At 45.7% G+C, this 12,611-nt stretch overlaps 1 protein-coding gene across 2 annotated transcripts in view; it reads right to left on the bottom strand.

The window, feature by feature from the left end:
- Window positions 1-12,611, bottom strand: part of PIK3R5 (phosphoinositide-3-kinase regulatory subunit 5) — a 105,506-nt gene that overhangs the window by 36,276 nt on the left and 56,619 nt on the right. The window lies entirely within an intron of this gene.

Here is a 12,611-nt window from a genome sequence, read left to right as displayed (position 1 = left end):
GCCACAAGTACTCCTTTTCTTTTTACCTTCACAGAGTACACAACTTATTTCTACCCTGGTATTAAATGATTTCTGAAGGAGAAGATGCAAGATTTATGAGCCACTGAGGGAGCAGAAAAAGGTCACATCTATCCAGACCAGTTGAAACTGCATCACCAGTAAAATACATCTCCTGACACTTGCTTCCTTCGTTGTCAGTTCACAGCCCTAGCCAGTCCTCCCCACTCCTGCTCATACCGTGAACCATTAACATTCAGCTGGCTTTGCTACCTGGGCCACTGAGCGGGGTAGCTGTGGTTACTAGCAAAGCTATTCCACTGAGAAACACCCATGGAATTTCAAAGTGCAGTCTTGCTCCGAAAAGTTATTCTGAAAAGGGGTACAGTCGGGCTCCTTATTTACTGGATCTCTGTGACTCTGGGACAAGTGTGATCAGCAGGCAAGAAAAAGATATTTTTTCCATAACTGCCAGCTCACCCTGCAAGTCTGAGAGTCAAGTCTGGTTCTTTCTATCTCATGCATCATTGCCAGCACCTTGACCCAGCTGTGGTGTATTATTACTCTGGTTAAGCTGTGCATGTCTGTCCCTAGAAGGAAAGATGCTGCCATAGGAAATGAACAAACAATTGTGTAAATAATGTGCAAACCAAACAAAACTGCAGCTCCCTCCCCAGTAGCTGCACTGGCTTTACAATGTAAATGGCAGTAAACCTTATTGTGGGCTCTAACGTCAGCACGATTCTGAACACAGCAAGAGAACAGGTGTGCAGAATAAAAGAGCTTCCACAGTCATTGTGTTAACTAAAACCTTTGCAAGTTGCTACAGGGCTCAGAGGCTGAGATTTTCAAAGCCACCAAAGGGTGTCCAGTTCCTATTAATTTTAATTTGAAAAGCTTGATCATAATGCTTCAATAGCCTGTTGTTTTGGAACTAGTCTAGATACCCAAACCAGACACTTGTGTCTTAATTATGGGAAGAGCTTGAATAAATGGTTTAACGTAAACACTGGTGTCGAACAAGGATGCATTCGCTCACCTCTCCTGTTTGTCATTGCCACTAACCTCATGACGAGAAGCGTGGATGAATACAATACAAGCCTCATGTGGTTTAACTACAGTACGTTCAAAAATTTCGGTTTTGCTGGCGACATAGCTCTTCTAAATGACAGCTCTACCCATATGTAAGCAAAGAATGCCCAGCAGCGCAAGAAAGACGGATTTAAAAATCAGTTATGAAAAAACAAATCTAATGAGAACCCCAGCAACTCCCAACTCCCGTGTTACATTAGAAGGCAAAGGAATGTAAGAGTTCACATGTTTCGGCAGTAACATGCAAGCCAGTGGGGATGTCCAGGAAGAAAATGTCACAACCTGGCACTTCACCAGTTTAAACAAGATTTGGTCATCAAAAATCTACCAATTTTAAAGACGAAACTACAAATCTTCAACTCCAATGTCACTGCCACTTTAACATACAGACGTGCAAGCAGGTTGACCAGGCAGCAAATGTGAAAAATCGGGACAGGAGGTGGGGGGTAATAGGAGCCTATATAAGAAAAAGCCCCAAAAATCCGGACATCTGGTCACCCTATGTGCAAGCTAGAAATCCTCCTAAAGATACCGACATCTCAATGCCTTAGGTATTAAATACAAATACTAGGTATTCACTTGAATGAATTTATAACAAATGTCAAGATCCATCAGAGTGTTCAACAACCCCCTATCTCTAAAGATACCCAGAATAGATGGAAATAGCTCATGTTAAGAATGAAGCCAGAGCATCTGCCACTGGGTAGGGAACGTGGAAAACAGGCCGACTGAGAGAATCCTTGTGTCAGACAGAGAGGAAAAACTTCAGGGACTTAACAACATGGAGGACAAGCAAAGAGCAGCCCAGGATAGACAGGGATGGTGGTTTATGCCCTAAGTGACATGTGACAGCGCAAGAAGGTTTTAGATTGGCACGCTGGGTGTAACTGGACTCTGACTGGCTGGCTGTCAATGAAGTTACAATCAAAGTCCTATGCGGCACATTATGCAGCAGGAACCTATGTGGCAGGAACCCCTGAATTATGCCACTGTTTGCTCCACTAAGCCCCTCTCCTCCTTACTGCTTTGCTAAGTTCCCAATACCCCTTTCTCCCTCAATATTCATTTAATTTGCAATTCAAGTTCAGTTGGACATTGCCTCTAGATTGTCAGCGGCTGCAGATTTTTGCACAGAACACACTGGACTGCTTTGTAAAGGTTGCTGGGTAATGGGGGCAGAGGTTGGAAGATTTTTGATACTGGAGAGGTAGATGCAGCTCCTCTTTCCCTCCCCTTTCTGGGTAGAGGTTACTCCAAATTTGGAGGGGGGAAGGTCTGAATTCCTTGTGTTCCACCCCCCAACTAAGCTGAATAGCAACCAGCTGTCCCATTGCTCCCCACGGCAATATCTGCTGCCACTTCCAACAACCGACAGACAAACGTATTAGCATAACCTTTTGAATAAAATGATCTGCAGTGAAATACTTGACATGCCTACATTATCTCATTAGCCTTCAGAGTTAACGTCCCTAAACTGAGATTATTGGGGCAGTTCCCACCTCTTAGCTCTATTGTTTCAGAAAATTCGCATGGGTAGTACTACATCATTACCCAGGGGTCACATCTTGAAGGTTTTCTTCACAGCCTATAGAGGTTAAACACATTTAATAAATAAATAAATAATAATAATAATGTGGATTCTGGAAGAGAGTTGTTCTGCATACCCAGTAAGGAAGACAATTATGCATTAACTAATGTGGCTGCACAATCACATTATAATATACAGTGTCCCAGTTATGCTTATATCACTGAAGTTCCGTAACTGCAGGAGCCAGACAGGTTTGTCCTGTTTTTAGGCACAAATTCCATGTGATAACAGAGATAAGATACCCCAGGCTGTGGATTTCAGGGAGGTTGCTTCATCTTTTGGGTGGGCAGGACACCACACTGTGAAGGCCCAAGATATAGGTGGGGGGAAGGCTGGGTCAAGAAAAAGCATTTTGCAAAAGCCCAAATTTCTGACCAGCTCCAATCCATTTCGATCAGCTCTGAGGCTGACAGAGAGATTGACAGCATGTGCAGCTTCCCTCTTCTGATCTAAGAGGTGATTGATAAATAAATACCGAACAGCTGCCTCATTCAGCGAGCACTGAATTGGGCAAGGGGCCGGCAGAAACAACAATATTGGGATTTCAGGGCAAAAGTCCTACCCACTAGGAAGATAAATAAAGTTGCACTTGTAACCTTACCTTTGGCATTGCCCGACTTCTGCCTGGTTTGCTTACAACTTTAGCAATGTGGTATTGTTTATGATCTAATCTGTGTACAATGGGAGGCATGGCCAACAACTCAATAGTTAAATTCAGCAATGTTTCAGTTTTTCATTCAGCAGTACCTCTGACCGGCTTTTCTCCCAGAAGTCAATGTGATTTGAAGTACACATTTCCTGAACTTCATTACTCTCTTTGCTGGGCTTTGGCAAGTCGCTGTAATCAGATCTTTCACACAGTGGGGTTTCCCTCTGTCAGCCTCACCCTAGACTGCAGTACCTTCCTGGGAAAGTCCCAGGACAAGAGATTTTCAAGAAAGTAGCTGTCCCAGCAGGGAGGCCCAGAGCTGCTGGGAACCTGGCTGATTTTGGCAAAGCAACAGGGCGGGGCAAGGGCTGGGCATGATCTGGACTGATCTGGATGCAAACTACCTCTGCCTTCAGCTGGACTGATTTGGGCAGAGGGGGTCAGGTGGGTTTGCCTATTGCTGAGGCAAATCAGGATGTTTGGAACAGATGCCTTTGAGACCAGCTGCCTCACTGTGGAGAAGGGAAAAGCCCAAGGCAACAAAGTGGGATTTGCAAAAGCGGCGGGGACTGGAATACACCTTGGTAAATTGCCGGATGAGGAGAACTCCATTTCCTGTGTGAGCACAGCCACAAGTACAAATAGCGCAACAAGGTGCATGCTCTTTCCTTCCTCTCATCACTAGCAAGAGAGGAGGAAATCACAGTGCTGGCTGGCTGCTTTATTCTGGACTGAATGAGATGTGGGAGAGGGGGCTGGACTCCTTCCAAAGGGAGAGAGAGGACAAGCTCTTAGAAAACAGATAACAGGCAAGGTGAGGAAGGAGGGATGAGGGGCGGGCCTAAGGCAAGTATCACAGATGCAGAGCTGGCTTGAGATCACATGGGCCACTCTTGTGATCACAGGGTCTCCCAGTGCCCAGGGCCAACCCCATGATGATGCAGCAAAGCAATATTTAAATCCCACCCCATGAGATAGAGTGGAACTTGTTTGATACAGGTTAAAATCAGAGGGTTGGATAATCAGAGTTTCCTCGTTACAGCAGGAACGCAGATGACTCAGGCAGAGGGGACAGCTGCTGCAGAGCTTAGGCCAGCATAACCCCATGAGACATCCACAGCCTTTGGTTACCAGAGTTCGGTAAGCCAGGGCAGTGCTGTGTCCCTGTTAAAAATGTATTTAAGCAAAAGCATTCTGGCTTTGAAATCCGCAGACACGGGAAGCCAGGAAAACGTGGCCCAGTGGAGCAGTACTGAGCCAACAGTGATCACCATGGGTTAAGGGTTCCAGGCCTTTGCAGGAATTCTTGACTCCAACCACCGTCACCATGTTACTTCCACACCAGCTTTGCATTATGAGTATCCAGGGCCTTGACATGAGTGCCGGAGACTCCTGGATCCCTAACCCTGTCACCCCACCCTAGGGCTACATTTAGACATGAACATGCTGCCCATGTGGATTGGTCAGAAGATCATAGGCTACCTTTAAAGCAAACAGGACATTTAGTCACAAACTCCACTTCCTTCTGCAGGTGTCACCTTGGGGTGCAATGCAGTCTGCTGAGAAGGGAGAGCGGAGCACACCTCAGCTCTGCTGCGACAAGAGGGTATTTTTATGAAATACAGCATAAAGCAATTCAGTGTCCTGTAATTCGAGATGTATCCACTGTAACATGTAGCCAACACATCCCAGTCGTGCCAACAGCAGCCCCTTTCTGCAACTCTTGTGAACAAGCCTTTAAAGTAAGGCCACAAGCACCCAGCACGTGACCATTGCACCATCGCCACATCATTAATGAACTTGTTGGCTAAAGCTAAGGCTGAATTCTTGCCCCCACATCCCCCCTTTATAATCCACTGTTCTCAGTCAGCTTTTTGCCGTTCCTGGTGTAACAAGTCCCAAGTGTTTTCTTTGGGGAGTGAACTTGGGGGCTCTGGACCTAAAAGCATAGGCCACGCCAGTCATAGAATCCAAGGCCAGAAAGGACCATTGTGATCATCTAGTCTGACCTCCTGTATAGCACAGGCCAGAGACCTGCCCCCAAAATAATTCCTAAAGCATAGTTTTTAAAAAAAACATCCAATCTTGCTTTTAAAATGGTCAATGATGGAGAATCCACCATGACCCTTGGTAAATTGTTCCGATGGTTAATTATTCTCACTGTTAAAAAATTATGCCACATTTCCAGTCTCAATTTGCCTAGCTTCAACTTCCAGCCATTGGATTGTGTTATACCTTCCTCTGCTAGATTAAGGAGCCATTTTTAAACATTTGTTCCCCATATAGATACTTATAGACTGTGATCAAGTCACCCCTCCACCTTCTCTTCATTAAGCTAAGTAGATTGAGCTCCTTGCTTCTCTCACACTATAGGGCAGGTTTTCTAAACCTATAATCATTCTCATGGCTCTTTTCTGAACCCTCTCCAATTTATCAACATCCTTCTTGAATTGTGGGCACCAAAACTGGACACAGTATTCCAGCAGTGGTCACACCAGTGCCAAACAGAAAGATAAAAACTTCTCTATTACTATTCAAGATTCCCCTGTTTATGCATCCCAGAATTGCATTAGCTCTTTTGGCCTCAGCATCACACTGGGAGTTCATTTTCAGCTGATTATCCACCACAACCCCCAAATCTTTTTCAGGGTCCCTGCTTGAGGACAGAGTCCCCCATCCTGTAAGCATGGCCTCTATTCTTTGTTCCTAGATGGATACATTTACATTTAGCTGTATTAAAATGCATATTGTTTGCTTGCGCCCAGTTTACCAAGCAATCCAGATCGTTCTGTATTAGTGACCCATCCTCGTCATTATTTACCACTCCCACAGTTTGCAAACTTTATCAGGAATGATTTTATCAGGTCACTGATAAAAATGTTAAATAGCATAAGGCCAAGAACTGATCTCTGCGGAACCCAACTGGAAATATACCCACACAATGATGATTCCCTTTTACAATTACATTTTGAGACCAATTACTTAGCCAGTTTTTAATCCATTTAATGTGTGCCATCTTAATTTTATATCATTCTAGTTTTTTTAATCATTATATTGTACAGTACCAAGTTAAACCAGAAATCTATGTACATTTCAACACTATTATATTTATCAACCAAACTTGTAATCTCATAAAAAAAAAAGATATCAAGTTTGTTTGAGAGGATCTATTTGCCATAACCCCATACAGATTTACATTAATTACATTACCCTTCTGTAATTTTTTTATTAATGGAGTCCTGTATTAGCCACTCCATTATCTTGCTCCAGACTGATGTCAGACTGACAGGCCTACAATTAGCTGGGTCATCCCGTATACCCTTTTTAAAAAGACGAAAAACATTAGCTTTCCTCCAGTCTTCTGGAACTTCCCTAGTGTTCCAAGACTAACTGAAAATCCACATGAATGGCCCAGTGAGCTCCTCAACTAGCTCTTTTAAAACTCTTGGATACAAGTTACCTGGACCTTCTGATTGAAAAATGTCTACGCTTTGTAGCTTCTGTTTAACATCCTCCAAAGATACTAGTGAAACAGAAAGAGTGTTATCACCATATGTTAAGACTTCTTCCTCTGTTTTTTCCCCAGATACAGAATAGAAATATTTATTGAACACTTCTGCCTTTTCTGCATTATTACTGATAATTCTACCATTTCCATCTAGTAATGGACCGATACCATTGCCAGGATTCTTTATGTTACTAATATATTTTTTAAAACTCCTTCTTATTGTCCTTAACTTTGCTAGACGTAGATTTATCCTTCTGTCCCTTCACTTTCCTTATCAATTTTCTACAATTCCTAACATCTGATTTATATTCACTACCATCAATGTCCCCTGTCTTCCATTTGTTATAATGTTTTTTTTATAGCTGCCTTCACCTCCCCTATAAACCCAGGCTGGACTTTTACCCAGCAAGGCCCTTCTTCCTCGATTGTGGTTTTTTGTGCCTCTAGTGAGATGTTCTTAAATGATAGCACTGTTCCATCGCTGGCCATCTTGGTATTAGATGTAGTGCTGAACCTGGAAGAAAATCCTCTCTCACTCCCTCCAAAACTGCCCTGTTAACTGCCTCTGTTTGCATCTCTGGAGTGAATCTAGCAAGTGACTTTTTATACCAAGCCTTCCCTTAGCTCTGCTCAGTCCCACCCCTCACCACCAGTGAGTGATTAACCACTCAGAGACATCATACAGCTTGCCCAAACAAAGCTCCATGGGCTAGATTCTCGCAGCCTTTAGCAAGGTGCCCTACTTACTCAGGGGCCCACAGCCCAGCTATGCATCCCATATACAGGGAACAAACAAACAATCAGACCAGACACAGCACCCACCAACTCCCACTACCTCCAACCACAGAGTCTGCAGCTACTCCTTCTGGGCCTCTGTTAGCTGCCTCTGTTTGCGGCTCTAGTGCTTGAGCTAAAGGACAGAGTTCACAGGCTGGCAGGTTTAGCCAACTGTATGTGGATCCACAAGCTGGGTGGGGAGGGGAGAGAGACTCATTCCACGTTAACAAGCATTACACTGGGTTCACCAAGGTTATACCTGCATGAAAATGCAGTTTAGAGCAGGGGTGGGCAAACTTTTTGGCCAGAGGGCCACATCAGGGTGCGAAACTGTATGGAGGGCTGGGTAGGGAAGGCTGTGCCTCCCCAAATAGCCTGGCCCCCACGCCCTATCTGCCCCCTGACTGCCCCCCTCAGAACCCCAAACCCATCCAACCCCCCATGCTCCTTGTCCCCTGACCACCCCCTCCCAGGACCCCATGCCCCAAACTGCTTCCCTGGGACCCCACCCCATCCAACCCCCCCTGCTCCCTGTACCTTGACTGCCCCCACCCCAAGAACCTCTGCCCCATCCAACCGCCCCCTGTTCCCTGACTGCCCCCCAGGACCCCTGCCCCTTATCCAACCTCCCCCCCCCACCGCTCCCCATCCCCTTACCATGCAGCTGAGAGCAGCAGGAGCTCGCAGCCCCGCCGCCCGGCCAGAACCAGCCATGCTGCCCATGCGGTGGAGTAGCTACGGGGATGGGGGGACAGCAGGGGAGGGGCCGGGGGCTAACCTCCCCGGCCAGGAGCTCAAGGGCCGGGTATGACAGTCCCGCGGACCACAGTTTGTGTACCTCTGGTTTAGAGTGTGCCCATTAGGACAGACCTCCTGACTGGCTGAGCGGCCCATGTGGTTGAGAAGGGGAGCTTGGCTAATTTAGAACTCTGTGTTTTAAGAGTGTCTTCACAAAGACATTCAGAGCCTCTGTATCTGCCCTGTAACTTAAATCCCTGTCTTCCTCTCCTTGCTTGCAGCTCAGCGCTCGAGCAGGTTTGAAGCTAGGCACAAAGGCCTTAGCCATGTCAAGCGCACAGCTAGTTCAGGGGCTGACCCGGGTCTTTGGAAGCTGCTGGAGTTTTGCCACCGAGTTTAACGAGAGCAGGTCTGTGTCTGAAGTGCCCAGTATGAAGGCATGCACAGGCATGTAAGTGCACCCTATGCCATAGCAATTAAGAGGCACCAGGAGGCCTCCACTTCCCCTTCCTGCCCCGGGAGGGGAGAATCCCCAAAACTCTCAGAGGACTCACTTCCTGGTCTGGGCACTGAAAGCTGACTCCGAAACAGAGAATGACCAAAACTGCAACCCACCACTCCCCAATTGCTCATCTAAAGGCCTTGATGGCAGGCATCTTACTGCCTTTCCTAAAGATATAGAGCAAGCATGATTTGTTGATGACTTCATGATACATGTGCAGCATCTCTCTCAAACCGCATGCCTCCAGCCTCCATAAAATCAAGAACAAGCACTTGGTTCCTCACTGAGGGCTAGTTCCATGCCATGGCATGAACTTCAGCCATTTTTATTAAGCCCCCTTTAAAAGCATGGTGAGAATAGTTTTGTTTTAGGATTGGAGAAGTGGTTTGCCCACCTCGTGTTATTCAGTGGAATGGCCAAATGGATCTTGCTCAAATTTTCCAAGAGGAGCAAATCACCTTAGGTGGGAGACCAAACCTGAAAATGCAATTTTCCCTACAAAGCCACAAATGCGTGAACAGAATTTTATCAGTGACAATGTTTTGCACCCAGTGGCGAATGCTATAATCACACCTTAAATCACGGTTAATGGGCTCGATACAGAGGTAGCTGGGTGAAATTCTATAGCCTGTGTTATAAAAGAGGTTGGACTAGCTCATCTAATGGTCCCCTCTGGCCTTAAAAATCTATGAATTTCAGCCTGCCACAGTCTAAATGCATGACAAAGACCCATAGCGAGGGGTACAAACATTATTCATGCAGGAAACTGACAATGCTGGGGGACCCGTCCTTTTAGGGTCTCTAACGGACTTTTGCACCATGGTTCTTCATTTCTGATGTAAATAATTCTCAACATCATAAGTGAAGGAGGCCAGATGTGTGCGCTGTGTACGGAACTTTGGGTCTGTAATGAGGGACATCCCTAGAAATGAGGCACGCCGGTGATACATGTCTGCAATCAGTCAGTCATTCTTAATGAAGCGCTGTTCTCAGGTGAAGACCAGCCCAGGCAACGTGTGAGCACTGGAGTTGGCAGAGTGAACATTCCTTTCCTTACCAACCTATGCCCATTAGCGAGGCAGGGTCTACCCAGCTCAGGGTCAGCCGCTTGCCAGCTGAGGGCACTAGAAAGTTAAATACAAAACCAATTTAATATCCTAAAGGAAAATGTTCCTTCTTCTGGGGCATGCAGGTGTGCTGACTATTTCTCTCAGTTGGATGACAACTGACTTTGGGCAATCTGAAGCAATGAGAGCCCGTTTATATTGTCCTACAGCACACTGATTCTGGGCTGACATCAGTGGAGGAGCGATGAATGGACTCCAGAGAACAGATGCTACATATAAGCTTGCACATAGTCCTTCTGCTCCAAAACCACACATCTCTGCCACCTGAACTATAGAAGACCCCAAAACAGGGAAGTTGGAATAAAGGTGGTTTCAGAGTAGCAGCCGTGTTAGTCTGTATTCGCAAAAAGAAAAGGAGTACTAGTGGCACCTTAGAGACTAACCAATTTATTTGAGCATAAGCTTTCATGAGCATCTGATGAAGTGAGCTGTAGCTCACGAAAGCTTATGCTCAAATAAATTGGTTAGTCTCTAAGGTGCCACTAGTACTCCTTTTCTTTTTGGAATAAAGGTGGAATGTCCTATAGCCTGTCTATGGGCAGGTCATTAAAGGGTAACATCACCCATGCACACTGAGCTGGTGCATTGCAGTGCAGTCACTCCAGCATACACAAAGAATTAAGACAGGCAAGAAGGTGGTGAGGCCTAGAAGAGTATCCCAGTAGCTCTGTTCCCTCCTTGCACACACTGTGCTTGGACAAACGCAGAGCAGCAGTAGGGTTCTATACAGAGCTGTCCATTACAAAGCATCTCTTGCTGATTTCATTCTCAAATCCAGAGTATTCAGATGCAGTAGCTCCCATAGCAGCCAGGACTGTCTCCAGTGGAGATAATCTGCTACAGGATGCAGGCACTGCAGGGAGAAAAGGTCATTTAAAAATCTCAGCCTCTTCTGCTGCTTTATTGCACCCTAAATGCTTCCTTACAAAATTAAAGTAGCATCAGGTCATGGTGGCATCCAGGAACTCCCAGGGTCCCTTCCCACCAACCTCACGGGGTACTGGGCAAGTCAACTTTTCAGCCCAATTTTCCTGATCTGTAAAATGGGATCATCACACAGGGAGCTGCATTCACTGATTTCTAAATCAGAGGCTCGGAACCAGAGCACACAAACTACATTGTCCCGGTCAGAGCACTGGTGCTTGACTTGAAAGGTGACCACCACCAGACACTTCTAGAGTGCGCTACACGTACAAGTTACTTCACAGACATTAATTAATCCTCACAAGACCCTTGCGAGTTTAGTAGGCAGGTAAATAAGTCAGTATCATCTTCACTCTGCCTGTGAGAAAACAGAGACAGATCAGTTAACAGCCTTGTCTTCAGAAGTGCTGAACGCTCTTGAGTCCCATGGTAGTTCGCAAGCTCAGCATCTTTGAAAAAAGCCAAAGTCATCAGCCACTTGCTGAAGGACAGCAAGTCAGTGGCAAAAGTGGGATTAGACCACAGGTCTCCTGACTCTCTGTCCCATGCTCCAACCAGCAGACCAAGATGCCTCCAACACCACGTCAGGATAGGTCAAGCTGTTTTTTGCAGCAAAGAAATTAACAAGAAAGTCCAACAATATGTGACTGAACAGCCACTCCCAGAGAAATCTCACTTTAGAACAGGAAACAGAGACTCACCAGCAGCTCTTTGGGGCAGAGACCACCATTTTTGGTTTGTTTGTCCAGCACCTAGCACAACTGGCTCCCAGTCCATGACCGGGGCTCCTAGGTGCTACGGTAATACAAATAAATATTACAAACACTGAATTTGGACTAGCTCCTGAATCACGCTACATAAGCATGTGCAGAATAGCACCTTGAAGTGTTTCTGCTTTGATCTTCAGCGTCAACAAAGATTACAACATCACACCTCGAATCGAGCAACAGCCAGGCCAATATCGGGGGGGGGCGGAGAAGAGGAGAGGTGGCTAGGAAGGATGAGGCTTGAAGGTTTCTTTTCTCAGAATTACACTGCAATACTTGGCATCAACACGCCTCCTCCAGCGGCTGCTACCTCCTGAATTCTGCAGCTGTGGTTAACGCTTCCCCTTTGCTTCTTGTTAAAAAGGACAACTGTCAACTTCAAAAAAAATAAATAAACCAAACTCGCCACATGACTCTGAGCCAGCTGGTACAAGTCACACCCAGGATCAGTAGAACAGACACAGGTTGCCAGGGTGAAAAACATTTGTCTATTTTTTCAGTTTGTTTCCATTGTGCACTTGATATCTCACTGACTAAATCAATTCACTGTAATAATTTGCCCATGTGTGTGACTCTTTAAAGTCTTGCAAGTTAAAGGAACACTGGGCAAAATTTTCAAAATGTGTCTAAGTCCCACTGAAAAAAAATCAAGAAAGTCAATAAGGACTTAGGCTCCCACACGTCTAAGTCACTTTGGAAAATGGGACTTAAGTGCTTTTGAAGATTGTACTCATTGTCAGGGTTCATATACCTAAAATGTGTCCTAGTCCCCTCCCTTGTTTTTTGTTCCACTGAGTTCTAGGTACATCTCCGACTTCTCCCCACAAGGCAAATATTTCTGTGGTCTTTTTTCTTTCATCTAAACAAAAGAATGGCAGCAACCCTGTATCCAGGGGCAGCCCCATGCTAAGCCAGTAGACACATCACAGGAAGTTTGCAAAA

The sequence above is a fragment of the Natator depressus genome, chromosome 14, assembly GCF_965152275.1.
Source record: "Natator depressus isolate rNatDep1 chromosome 14, rNatDep2.hap1, whole genome shotgun sequence".
Classification (NCBI taxonomy): Eukaryota; Metazoa; Chordata; order Testudines; family Cheloniidae; genus Natator; species Natator depressus.
Note: the sequence above shows the minus strand (reverse complement) of the source record. Positions and strands in the feature narration are given on the sequence as shown.